This window comes from Salvelinus sp. IW2-2015, unplaced genomic scaffold, assembly GCF_002910315.2.
Source record: "Salvelinus sp. IW2-2015 unplaced genomic scaffold, ASM291031v2 Un_scaffold1929, whole genome shotgun sequence".
NCBI classification, from domain to species: Eukaryota; Metazoa; Chordata; class Actinopteri; order Salmoniformes; family Salmonidae; genus Salvelinus; species Salvelinus sp. IW2-2015.
The window spans coordinates 87,926-100,631 of record NW_019943287.1 but is presented as its reverse complement, the minus strand read 5'-3'; the positions used below and the strand labels follow the sequence as shown (position 1 = coordinate 100,631).

The window sequence follows — 12,706 nt, the reverse complement described above, 5'->3', positions numbered from 1 at the left end:
TAGAGAAAGGGGGAGAGAGAGAGAGGAGGACGCGAAGAGAGAGGGAGGCAAGAGAGGAGAGAGAGAGAGAGAGAGAGAGAGAGAAGAGAGAGAGAGAGAGAGACGGGATGGAGTAGAGAGAGAGAGAGGAGTGGGAGGAGATTGAGGAGGAAGAAAAGGAGATGAGAGAGGAGGAGAGGAGAGGAGAGAGAGAGGAGAGAGAGAGAGAGGAGAAGAGAAGAGAGGACAGCAGAGGAGAGAAGCGGAGAGAGAGAGAGAGAGAGGAGAGAGAGAGAAGAGAGAGAGAGAGGAAGAGAAGAGAGAGAAGAGAGGAGGAGAGACAGAGAGAGAGAGAGAGAGAGAGAGAGAACGAGAGAGAGAAGAGAATTTGTTAATCTGTCAAATAGGAACATGTTGAATCTCCTCACGACAGCGCTCTATAAATAACCAAATTCATATTCTGGAATCAATCCCTCTCTGTGCTCCAGACCTGTTAGAACAGTCACCATTGGGATGTGTCCTAAAACCCTAATACTTATGATAATAACAAATGAGCTCCAAAGCTGCTCACAGGATTGGTTACGCTTAGTCACTATGTCCTCGACCAAATTTAGATAAAATTCTACTTTAGTTTAGTGCCACCCATTGTTGAAAAGCGTACAAAAATCCTTGTATTCTTGATTCCCTGTGCTACTAAGCAGTTTAGACTCTGTGTTGATGAATTAATTGAGAATTGCAGTTTTTCGACTAGATTGTAGATGCAGCTGGAGGAGGAAGAGAGGGAGGAAGTGGAGACACCATAATGGTCAAACAAACTAGGATAAGTTACTGTCATGACTGGCCTGAGGGAGAGGTTTATGACCCCCATAAATACCTTATCCCCTTTTCCTCTCTTACTCTACCGACGTGACTATTGAGAAATCCCTTTTTAGAAACATGGCACAGAGTCTGTGACATCAAAAGTGGGAAACGGACATATTTCAGTAAATCCAACCAGTTGAAAAATCACGTGGACTTTAATGAATATGATGTCAGATCAGTTGCCCGTCTGAGGCATTATTACTGATGATAGGACGACATAACGTATCTTGGAAAGATCGACACATTCTAGTTATCAATTCACATGAATGTTGCTGCAATTCTTTTCTATATATAACTATTTTGAAAAGATGACATATACATTTTAGCTTCCAAATAAGATAAATTGGGTTTTCCATGAGTGAACTAGTGCTCACTCAGTGCCCCGCCATGTGAACACTTTCTCTCTCTTTTTCAATTCAATTAGATTCAATTAGCTTTATTTGCACGACTAAACAATATACATATTTGACTGACCGGCCCCAATTCGTCTTATGTAGCAAAATTTGAAATTGTGTTTTTTACATTGGATAAAAGTAGGGACTCAGAGAAAAAAAATTGTGTGTCATACACTACAGTTGAGAAACAATGGTAAAGTCATTCTGCTTTGAAAGTTGCAAAACTTGTAACCCCACTTTTGAGAAAATGGCCCTGGAATGTTTTGGTACTTACTGGAGAGCTCTTCTTTGTCTACACTCATTCATCAACGTTCACAACCTCTTAAGCCTTGCCCCACCCATCTCTTTAAGGATTCACATGTGAGGCCATGTGCTAAACAGAGTGAGTAGTGTACTGAACAACCAAAGATTTCAAGACTAAAGGCTGGTTTATACAACATCTATCGACATGTCTGTAGACAATTGTCGCAGTGACATCATGAACATTCTATTGTCGTCCAACATCAAACTTGTCATTGTCGTTATGAAAAGTATAAACACAAAAACGACAGGCTGCATGACATCAGCAGCCTGGTGGTCCAAAATAACATAACTGGTGTATTTTAACACCAATAAACCCAATCTGTTTAAACATGAATTTAGTATATTTCAATCTAGCAAACCAGGTAACTGAAAGCAACTTTCTAAGCAATGTTTTAGTTCGTTTCTAGCTTGTTAGCTAGCTATCTAACTTTAAGTTAACTTTAAATTAGCTTGCTAGCCAGTTCAAAAAATGACATATAGCTGACAACGTCTTAACTTTAGCGAATTTGGATTAATTATTTCAGGAAAATAAACTCACAACAAGATCATTATTTAAAAGTTAGCCGCAAGCTAATTACAGTAAATAGCTTACGGTTGTGAGTGTGACGAAGTAAAAGCAGGGCGTTCTACCAGAGAATTTTAGAAATTGGACACTCGTTGGCCTAACGTTATCCTATATCCTTTATCTAGTCCTGTTGTTCTTCACATTATCGTTTCTGATAAACACACACTATATCAAATAACATCTAAATGTATCTGTCACATGCACAGGATACAGAAGGTATAGGTAAACGATATAGTGAAAGGTTACTTGCATAGTGGAGTCTTTTGTTTAGACAAAAATATATCTATCTAAACAATGAATCATAATCCCAACTCAAAACATTACTACTCTGCATGAATTTGAAGGTAGCTATAGCTAACCAACTAGGTTCAATTTTAGCTATCTAGCTAACATTAGGCTATAACTAGCAATGCAAATGGCTCTGATTGGACAATAACAATAAGCATACAGTAGAGTACATGTGCAGGTTGATTGGTCTGTCAGACACTGTCCCTCATCTTATGGCAGGCAGCAATGTAGTGCGCTGCCAACCCACAGCTCTCTGCGTCTTCCCCCAACAGGACGGGTAGCCTATTCTCATCAGAAAGGTCTTTGAAACCTTGAATAATGCTTTCAAATTTGGGGAAATTACAATCTAATTGTTTTATATTTTTGACATTTTATCAGAAAATGCAGCTCTGTCTCAGGTTCTGCTGTGGTACAGTGGTTGCACAACAGTTCCTCTACAGGGAACCAGGTTTTACTGTGTCTACCCTTCTCAATGGCAAGGCTGTGCTCACTGAGCCTGTAAATTTGTCAAGGTTTTTCTAAGGTTTTGAACAGTAACCATGGTCAAATAGTTAGCCATGGCGTACTGTCCATTTAGGGCCAGATAGCATTTTGCTTTGTGCTTGTGCTGTCACGCCCTGACCTTAGTTATCTCTGTTTTCTTTCTTTATTTTGGTTAGGTCAGGGTGTGACTAGGGTGGGTATGCTGGTTTTGTATTGTCTAGGGTTTTTTGTATGTCTAGGGGTTTTGGTAGTCTAGGTAAATGTATGTCTATGGTGGCCTGAATTGGTTCCCAATCAGAGGAAGCTGTTTATCGTTGTCTCTGATTGGGGATCATATTTAGGTTGCCATTTGCCCGTTTGGTTTTGTGGGTTCTTGATCTATGTTTAGTTGCCTGTCTGCACTATACATATTAGCTTCACATTTTGTTCAGTGTTCGTTCTTTTAATAAAGAAGAATGTACGCTTACAACGCTGCGCCTTGGTCTCCTCCGTGTGCGTCCTAAAAAGTAATGTAGTTTTGTTTCGTGTTGTAATGTGGTTTATTTGGATTGATTGGATGTTCTGGTCCTGAGGCTTCAGTGTGTTAGTAGAACAGGCTTGTGAACTCAGCCCCAGGATCAGCTGGATGAGGGGACTCTTTTCTTTGCTCAGCTCTTGGTATTGCAGGGCTTGGTAGTGATATGTATTTTAGATGTTTCCAAAACGTAATTGCTATTTTTTTAGTTTTTATTATTAGTGGTTATTGGCCTAATTCTGTCCTGCATGTCAAGGCTCAGGAGAAGACCCAGATGTAGACAGTTTCGAAGTAACAAAAAACAAACTGAAACGGGGGCAGGCAGAGGTCAGTAGTCCAGAGCAGTGTCTGAAAGGTACAGAATGGCAGGCAGGCTCAGGGTCAGGGTCAGGGTCAGGGTCAGGGTCAGGGTCAGGGCAGGCAGAAAGGTCAAAACCGGGAAAGCTGGAAAACAGGACAGACAGGAGCAAGGGGAAAAAGCGCTGGTAGGCTTGACAAAATAAAACAAACTGACAACAGACTAACTGAGAACACAGGTATAAGTACACTGGGGATAATGGGGAAGATGGGTGACACCTGGAGGGGGGTGGAGACAAGCACAAAGACAGGTGAAACAGATCAGGGTGAGACACTGCATGCATTGTTTGTAGTTTTCCTCTGGACATGTAGGAGAATCTTACAGAACTCTGCATGCAAGGTTCCAATGGGGTGTTTGTCCCATTGGGTGAAATATTGTTTTGCAAGTGGACCCCACACCTCTCTGCCATTAAGTTGGTTCAATGACACATTCAATTAGTTTTAGACATAGGATGGCGGTGGTGTTAAGCATATCCCAGTTTAGGTCACCTAACAGTACAAACTCTGAAGATAAATGGGGGGCAATTAATTCACATATGGTGTCCAGGGCACAGCTGGGGGCTGAGGGGGGTCCATAACAAGCAGCAACAGTGAGAGACTTATTTCTGGAAAGGTGGATTTTTAAAAGTAGAAGTTCAAATTGTTTGGGCACAGACCTGGATAGCCTGGCAGAACTCAGCAGGCTATTTCTGCATTAGATTGCAACTCCACCCCCTTTGGCAGTTCTATCTTGTCGGAAAATGTTGTAGTTGGGGGTGGAAATGTCAGAATTTTTGGTGGCCTTCCAAGGCCAGGATTCAGACACAGCTAGGACATCAGGGTTGGCGGAGTGTGCTAAAGCAGTGAATAAAACAAACTTAGGGAGGAGGCTTCTGATGTTAACATGCATGAAACCAAGGCTTTTAAGGTTACTGGAGTCAACAAATGATAGCGCCTGGGGAATAGGAGTGGACCTGGGGGCTGCAGGGCCTGGGTTAACCTCTACATCACCAGAGGAACAGAGGAGGAGTAGGATAAGGTTACGGCTGAAGGCTATAAGAACTGGTCGTCTAGTGCGTTGGGGATAGAGAGTAAAAGGAGCAGATTTCTGGGCGTGGTAGAATAGATTCAGGGTATAATGTACAGACAGGGGTATGGTGGGATGTGAGTACAGTGGAGGTAAACCTAGACATTGAGTGAAGATAAGAGAGGTTGTGTCTCTGGAGGCACCAGTTAAGCCAGGTGAGGTCTCCATATGTGTGTGGGATGGGACAAAAGAGCTATCTAAGGCATGTTGAGCGGGACTGAGGGCTCTACAGTGAAATTAAACAAAAAGAACTAGCCAAGACAGCAGTAGACAAGGCATATTGACATTAGAGAGAGGCATAAAGCAATCACAGGTGTTGATCAGGAGAGCTAAGACAACAACGGGTAAATGGCGATGAATGGGCAGAGTGGGTCAGTTAGGTACATACAGGACCTGAGTTCGAGGCTGGGGCCGACAAGTAAACAAAATGAGGTACCGTGTTATTGAAACAGTCCAGGGGGCATCAGCTGGGTAGCCGAATGATCATAGGGTCGAATGAGCAGCAATAGGTGAGTCAGGGAGCCATTCAGTAGTCACTACTGCGCTAAGCGAGTAGGGGACACAGTATTCAGAAAGCTAGCGGGCCGGGGCTATTAGATGGTTTTTCAGCGACATTGTAACAGAATAGTCTGTTGAGACCACATCGGGCGATCACGTCGGCAGTCCAGTCATGATGGATCGGCGGGGCTCCGTGTCGACAATAAAGGGTCCAAACCAATTGGCAAAGGAGGTATTGTAGCCCTAGAATTAGCTGGTATATGGGTCTAGCTCGAGGCTAGCTGGTGCTTGCTTCTGGACAGAGGCGTTAGCTAACAGTAGCCACTTGTTTGCAGCTAGCTAGCTGTGATGATCCGGTGGAATGATCCAGAGCGGCAGGAATCCAGTGATGTGGTAGAGAGAAGCAGTCCGATATGCCCTGGGTTGATATCGCGCTGTGCAGACTGGCAGGTGTTGTCCGAGGTAAGGTTGGCTGGTGACCGAGAAAAAGGTGAAGACCGCTAGCCGTGGCTAACAAAGACTAGTAGCTAGTTAGCTGGCTAGCTGGAAGCTCCAGTTATAAGGAATAATAATAGCAGATCCGTACCACATTGGGTGAGGCGGGTTGCAGGAAAGTATATTTAGTTCGTAGATAGAAAGTGAGATTAAGATATATACGAAAAAGACCCGGCTATCTACACCATCTTGGATGTATACGATAGTCTGGGTATCCATTTATATGATATCCGGGTATCCATTTGATTAGCTGTTCAGCAGTCTGATGGATTGGGGGTAGAAGCTGTTCAGTAGTCTGATGGATTGGGGGTAGAAGCTGTTCAGCAGTCTAATGGCTTGGGGGTAGAGAGCTGTTCAGCAGTCTAATGGCTTGGGGGTAGAAGCTGTTCAGGCAGTCTGATGGTTTGGGGGTAGAAGCTGTTCAGCAGTCTAATGGTTGGGGTAGAAGCTGTTCAGTAGTCTAAGGCTTGGGGGTAGAAGCTGTTCAGCAGTCTAATGGTTTGGGGTAGAAGCTGTTCAGCAGTCTGATGGCTTGGGGTAGAAGCTGTTCAGCAGTCTAATGGTTTGGGGGTGGAAGCTGTTCAGCAGTCTAATGGTTTGGGGGTAGAAGCTGTTTCAGGAGTCTAATGGTTTGGGGGTGGAAGCTGTTCAGCAGTCTAATGGTTTGGGGTGGAAGCTGTTCAGCAGTCTAATGGTTTGGGGTAGAAGCTGTTCAGCAGTCTGATGGTTTGGGGGTAGAAGCTGTTCAGCAGTCTAATGGCTTGGGGTAGAAGCTGTTCAGCAGTCTGATGGCTTGGGGGTAGAAGCTGTTCATCAGTCTTATGGCTTGGGGGTAGAAGCTGTTCAACAGTCTAATGGCTTGGGGTAGAAGCTGTTCAGCAGTCTAATGGTTTGGGGGTAGAAGCTGTTCAGCAGTCTGATGGTTTGGGGGTAGAAGCTGTTCAGCAGTCTGATGGCTTGGGGTAGAAGCTGTTCAGCAGTCTGATGGCTTGGGGTAGAAGCTGTTCACAGTCTAATGGTTTGGGGGTAGAAAGCTGTTCAGCAGTCTAATGGTTTGGGGGTAGAAGCTGTTCAGCAGTCTGATGGCTTGGGGGTAGAAGCTGTACAGCAGTCTAATGGTTTGGGGGTAGAAGCTGTTCAGCAGTCTGATGGCTTGGGGGTAGAAGCTGTACAAGCATAATGGTTTGGGGGTAGAAGCTGTTCAGCAGTCTAATGGTTTGGGGGTAGAAGCTGTTCAGCAGTCTAATGGCTTGGGGGTAGAAGCTGTTCAGTAGTCTAATGGTTTGGGGGTAGAAGCTGTTCAGCAGTCTAATGGTTGGGGGTAGAAGCTGTTCAGCAGTCTGATGGTTTGGGGGTAGAAGCTGTTCAGCAGTCTGATGGCTTGGGGGTAGAAGCTGTTCAGCAGTCTAATGGTTTGGGGGTAGAAGCTGTTCAGTAGTCTAATGGTTTGGGGGTGAAAGCTGTTCAGCAGTCTGATGGCTTGGGGGTAGAAGCTGTTCAGCAGTTTTGGCTTGGGGTAGAAGCTGTTCAGCAGTCTAATGGCTTGGGGGTAGAAGCTGTTCAGCAGTCTGATGGTTTGGGGGTAGAACCTGAAATTATTTAGGATACCATCAGGTCCTCATGCTTTAAAAAATGTGAGTGCCTGATATTTCTTGTACTCCTGGTCAGTAATTGGGGACTCCAATTGATTTTGATTTTCCTTTATAGCTTTTTCTAATACATTGAACTTCTCATTAATTTGACATTGTTCTGCGCTTGCATCAATTTGAACGATGTTGTCAAATGTTTTAGAATGGTGTTGTCCATATGTCCCCATTTTGTATCGCTTATTCCTCTAGTTTGAATTTTCTTTCAGGTTTTTCCAGTTTTGCCAGAAGTTGTTTGTGTTTATGGACTCCTCAATCAGTGTCAGCTGCTTGCTGTTGCTTTTTTTGGTTCTGAGTGTTACGTTTATTGAGTTTTAAAGTCTCACAGTAATGAAGGTGTAATTTACCGTTATTTGGGTCTCTGCGCTTTTGGATTGATAGGGTTCAAAGTTTTTTCCTTATAATTTTACAATCTGTATCAAACCAGTCTGTGGTCGTTTTTTTTTGTCGAGGTTAGTCGAGGTAATTGAAGTAATATGTACATGAAGATAGAGGTAAAGTGACTATGGATAATAAACAGCAGCGTAAAAATGGGGGGTGGAGTGGGGACAATGCAAATAGGTAGCCGTGTGATTACCTGTTCAGGAGTCTTATGGCTTGGGGGTAGAAGCTGTTTAGAAGCCTTTTGGACCTAGACTTGGCGCTCTGTACTGCTTGCCGTGCGGTAGCAGAGAAAACATTCTATGACCACAGTAAGGTGGCTGGAGTCTTTGGCAATTTTTTGGGCTATCCTCTGACACCGCCTGGTATAGAGGTCCTGGATGGCAGGAAGCTTGGCCCCAGTGATGTGCTGGGCCATACGCACTACCCTCTAACAGTTTTCTGTTAGTCCTATAGGTGATGCTGTGTTAACTCCTCCCTCTCTTCTCTTCCCTTCCTCTCCTCACCTCCTCCCTCTCTCCTCGCAGTGATGGAGCAGCAGCAGGGTGCTCCAGGGGGTGTGGTCTCGGGGGTGCGGACCCCTCCCGTCAGGATGAACAGTAAACTGGCCAGTCTGGGACGGATCTTTAGACCCTGGAAGTGGAGGAAAAAGAAACAGCAGAACTCCTCAGGTGAGAGACCAAGATGGACACTTGACTTTTATCTAACTCAATGTATGTGTAGGAGGAACCTGCTGATATTGTTCTGTATGTTGCAGCTGTAGAGAGAAAGGCAGCGGTACCACAGACCCTAGACCAACTGGTTAGGAGGGGCCTGGAGACCCCAGACCAACTGGTTAGGAGGGGCCTGGAGGGGACTGAGCCAGGTACACACACACACACACACACACACACACACACAACCCACTATAATACTGTAGTATAAAAGTTAATACTTTCATGCTGATAAACTTCTGTATAACTCCTGTGTGTGTGTGTTTGTGTGTGTGTGTGTGTGTTTGTTTGTGTGTGTGTTTGTGTGTGTGTGTTTAGAGTGTTGTGAGGCGTGTGGGGGGGTGGAGAACCCTCCCAGCCAATCAGATGCAGAGGAGGAGGAACCTCTGGCTCCCCTGGCAACCACCTCAGAGGACCTGGTCAGCGACGAAGACAACCCCTCTACAGGTACGACCTCTGACCTCTTACCCCTCTACAGGTAGGACAAATGACCCCCAAATTTAGATTTAGGACTGCAGTGCAGTATCGTCTGTTTTCTGAGAGCCACCTCTGGGTGGCGACAGAGATCGTGAACCTCTGCAGTCATATTATGTACGGCATCTTATAAAGGCATGTAGATATGAGATCAGAACCACAGTAAGCCGGCTGATTCATTTCAGTTTTACAAGAATAACTTTTAATAACAATAATTTGACAGAGGACTGTGTTGTTGATGATGATATTGTTTGTTTCAGTGGTGGACCTGACAGAGGATATTGTGATGGTGGCCGTCCCCAGCCAGAGTGAGGAGGGAGGAGAGGAGGATGCGTCCCTCTGTGAGTCCTGTGTGGACAACTCTCTGGGACAGGCTGAGACAGGAGGGGGACAGGAGACACCCCGCCCAATGGACCCCCCACCCTGCCGGGCCGGCACCCCGCCACCCCCCAACCGGCCCAAACTACTGACCAGGCTGGGCAGTCTAGAGGGTAAGTCTCAAATCAGCTTCTAGCTAGCCTCTGTTACTGGCCTGTTAGCCTGCTAGCTAATACTAAGAAGCCTCATACTGCTAGCTTAATACGGTCCAAGCAGGCAGGGGGTTACAGGTTAGGTTGAACTATCACAGATCATCATAGTATCTTACACCTCTCCAACAGGCTAGTATGTATATGTATATATGTATATCAAGCTCTGTCAGGTTGGATGGGGACCGTTGCTGCACAGCTATTTTCAGGTCTCTCCAGAGATGTTCAATCGGGTTCAAGTCTGGGCTCTGGCTGGGCCACTCAAGGACATTCAGAGACTTGTCCGAAGCCACTCCTGCGTTGTCTTGGCTGAGTGCTTAGGGTTTTTGTCCTGTTGGAAGGTGAACCTTCACCCCAGTCTGAGGTCCTGAGCGCTCTGGAGCAGGTTTTTATCAAGGATCACTCTGTACTTTGCTCCGTTCATCTTTGCCTCGATCCTGACTAGTCTCCTAGTCCCTGCCGCTGAAAAACATCCCCACAGCATGATGCTGCCACCACCGTAGGGATGGTGCCAGGTTTCCTCCAGACGTGACGCTTGGCATTCAGGCCAAAGAGTTCAATCTTAGTTTCATAAAAACATATTTTATTTGTCATTTGTGCCAAACGCAACAGGTGTAGACCTTACTGTGAAATGCTTACGTACAAGCCCTTAACCAACAATGCAGTTTTAAGAAAATAGAGCGAAGTAATTATTTATTAAATAAATGAAAGTAAAAATAAAACATTGAAAAGGTAACAATAAAATAACAGTAAGAGGCTATATACATATACAGTGGGGAGAACAAGTATTTGATACACTGCCGATTTTGCAGGTTTTCCTACTTACAAAGCATGTAGAGGTCTGTAATTTTTATCATAGGTACACTTCAATTGTGAGAGACGGAATCTAAAACAAAAMTCCAGAAAATCACATTGTATGATTTTTAAGTAATTAATTTGCATTTTATTGAATGACATAAGTATTGAGGGGTGTCCTGAGCCTATTTATAAGGCCTCAGATTAGCCTAGCAACTCCATTCCAATTCTCACTATTTGCTGACATCCAGTGGAAGGCGTATGCAGTGCATCTCAACCAATAGAAGACAGGCAAATTAATAAACCGACCTCAGAACAGCCTGCATGATTTCAGACTTCTCACTTCCTCACAGGAAAATTGCTCCAACTCGAGTTCTGTTTAACTCACAGATATAATTCAAACGGTTTTAGAAACTAGAGAGTGTTTTCTATCCAATAGTAATAATAATATGCATATTGTACGAGCAAGAATGGAGTACGAGGCAGTTTAATTTGGGAACGACATTTTTACAAAGTGTAAACAGCACCCCCTATTGAGAAAAGGTTTTAACAGGTCATATCCCATGAAGAGGTCTCCAACCATAATGTCTGTACCATTCTACCCAGGACCTTTACCATTATATTTACCAACAGAGTAACAGTAACATTATATTATTATTCCACCCTCTCCAGGTCCTCACCCTTTCCCTAAGTCTAACCCAGAGAGGAAGAAGTCTCCGGCCACTTTCCCCCGGAACTTCACTCTGCCCAGAACCTCTCCGGATTCCTTGCTGAGAGGACGGATCACCACGCCTACTGGCTCTCCTCACCTGGGGATGCTGCACCCCCCACCACCACCCAGCTGCATCATTGAGGAACTCCATCGCGCCCTGGCCACCAAACACAGACAGCACAGGTAGGACACCAATCAATCAACCAATCAATCAATTACCAAACACAGACAGCACAGGTAGGACACCAATCAATCAATGATCACCTACCAACCAGTAAGAATTCCGGCTCTCACAGACCTGTTAGTTTTTCTTTAAGAAGCCCTCCTGTTCTCCACTCATTACCTGTATTAACTGCACCTGTTTGAACTCGTTACCTGTATAAAAGACACCTGTCCACACACAATCAAACAGATTCCAACCTCTCCACAATGGCCACCACCAGAGAGCTGTGTAAGGACATCAGGGATAAAATTGTAGACCTGCACAAGGCTGGGATGGGCTACAGGACAATAGGCAAGCAGCTTGGTGAGAAGGAAACAACTGTTGGCGCAATTATTAGAAAATGGAAGAGTTCAAGATGACGGTCAATCACCCTCGGTCTGGGGCTCCATGCAAGATTTCACCTCGTGGGGCATCAATGATCATGAGGAAGGTGAGGGATCAGCCCAGAACTACACGGCAGGACCTGGTCAATGACCTGAAAGAGAGCTGGGACCACAGTCTCAAAGAAAACCATTAGTAACACACTACGCCGTCATGGATTAAAATCCTGCAGCGCACGCAAGGTCCCTGCTTAAGCCAGTGCATGTCCAGGCCTGTCTGAAGTTTGCCAATGACCATCTGGATGATCCAGAGGGGAATGGGAGAAGGTCATGTGGTCTGATGAGACAAAAATATAGCTTTTTGGTCTAACTCCACTCGCCGTGTTTGGAGGAAGAAGAAGTATGAGTACAACCCCAAGAACACATCCCAACCGTGAAGCATGGAGGTGGAAACATCATTCTTTGGGGATGCTTTTCTGCAAAGGGGACAGGACGACTGCACCGTATTGAGGGGAGGATGGATGGGGCATGTATCGCGAGATCTTGGCCAACAACCTCCTTCCCTCAGTAAGAGCATTGAAGATGGGTCGTGGCTGGGTCTTCCAGCATGACAACGACACGAAGCACACAGCCATGGCAACTAAGGAGTGGCTCCGTAAGAAGCATCTCAAGGTCCTGGAGTGGCCTAGCCAGTCTCCAGACCTGAACCCAATAGAAAATCTTTGGAGGGAGCTGAAAGTCCGTATTGCCCAGCGACAGCCCCGAAACCTGAAAGATTGGAGAAGATCTGTAGGGAGGAGTGGGCCAAAATCCCTGCTGCAGTGTGTGCAAACCTAGTCAAGAATACAGGAAACGTATGATCTCTGTAATTGCAAACAAAGGTTTCTGTACCAAATATTAAGTTCTGCTTTTCTGATGTATCAAATACTTATGTCATGCAATAAAATGCAAATTAATTACTTAAAAATCATACAATGTGATTTTCTGGATTTTTGTTTTAGATTCCGTCTCTCATAGTTGAAGTGTACCTATGATAAAAATTACAGACCTCTACATGCTTTGTAAGTAGGAAAACCTGCAAAATCGGCAGTGTATCAAATACTTGTTCTCA

The 12,706-nt window shown here is 44.9% G+C and overlaps 1 pseudogene; it reads left to right on the top strand.

Moving 5' to 3' along the window:
- The window catches only part of LOC112072439 (phosphatase and actin regulator 3-like), a 100,953-nt pseudogene that overhangs the window by 27,949 nt on the left and 60,298 nt on the right, over positions 1-12,706 (top strand).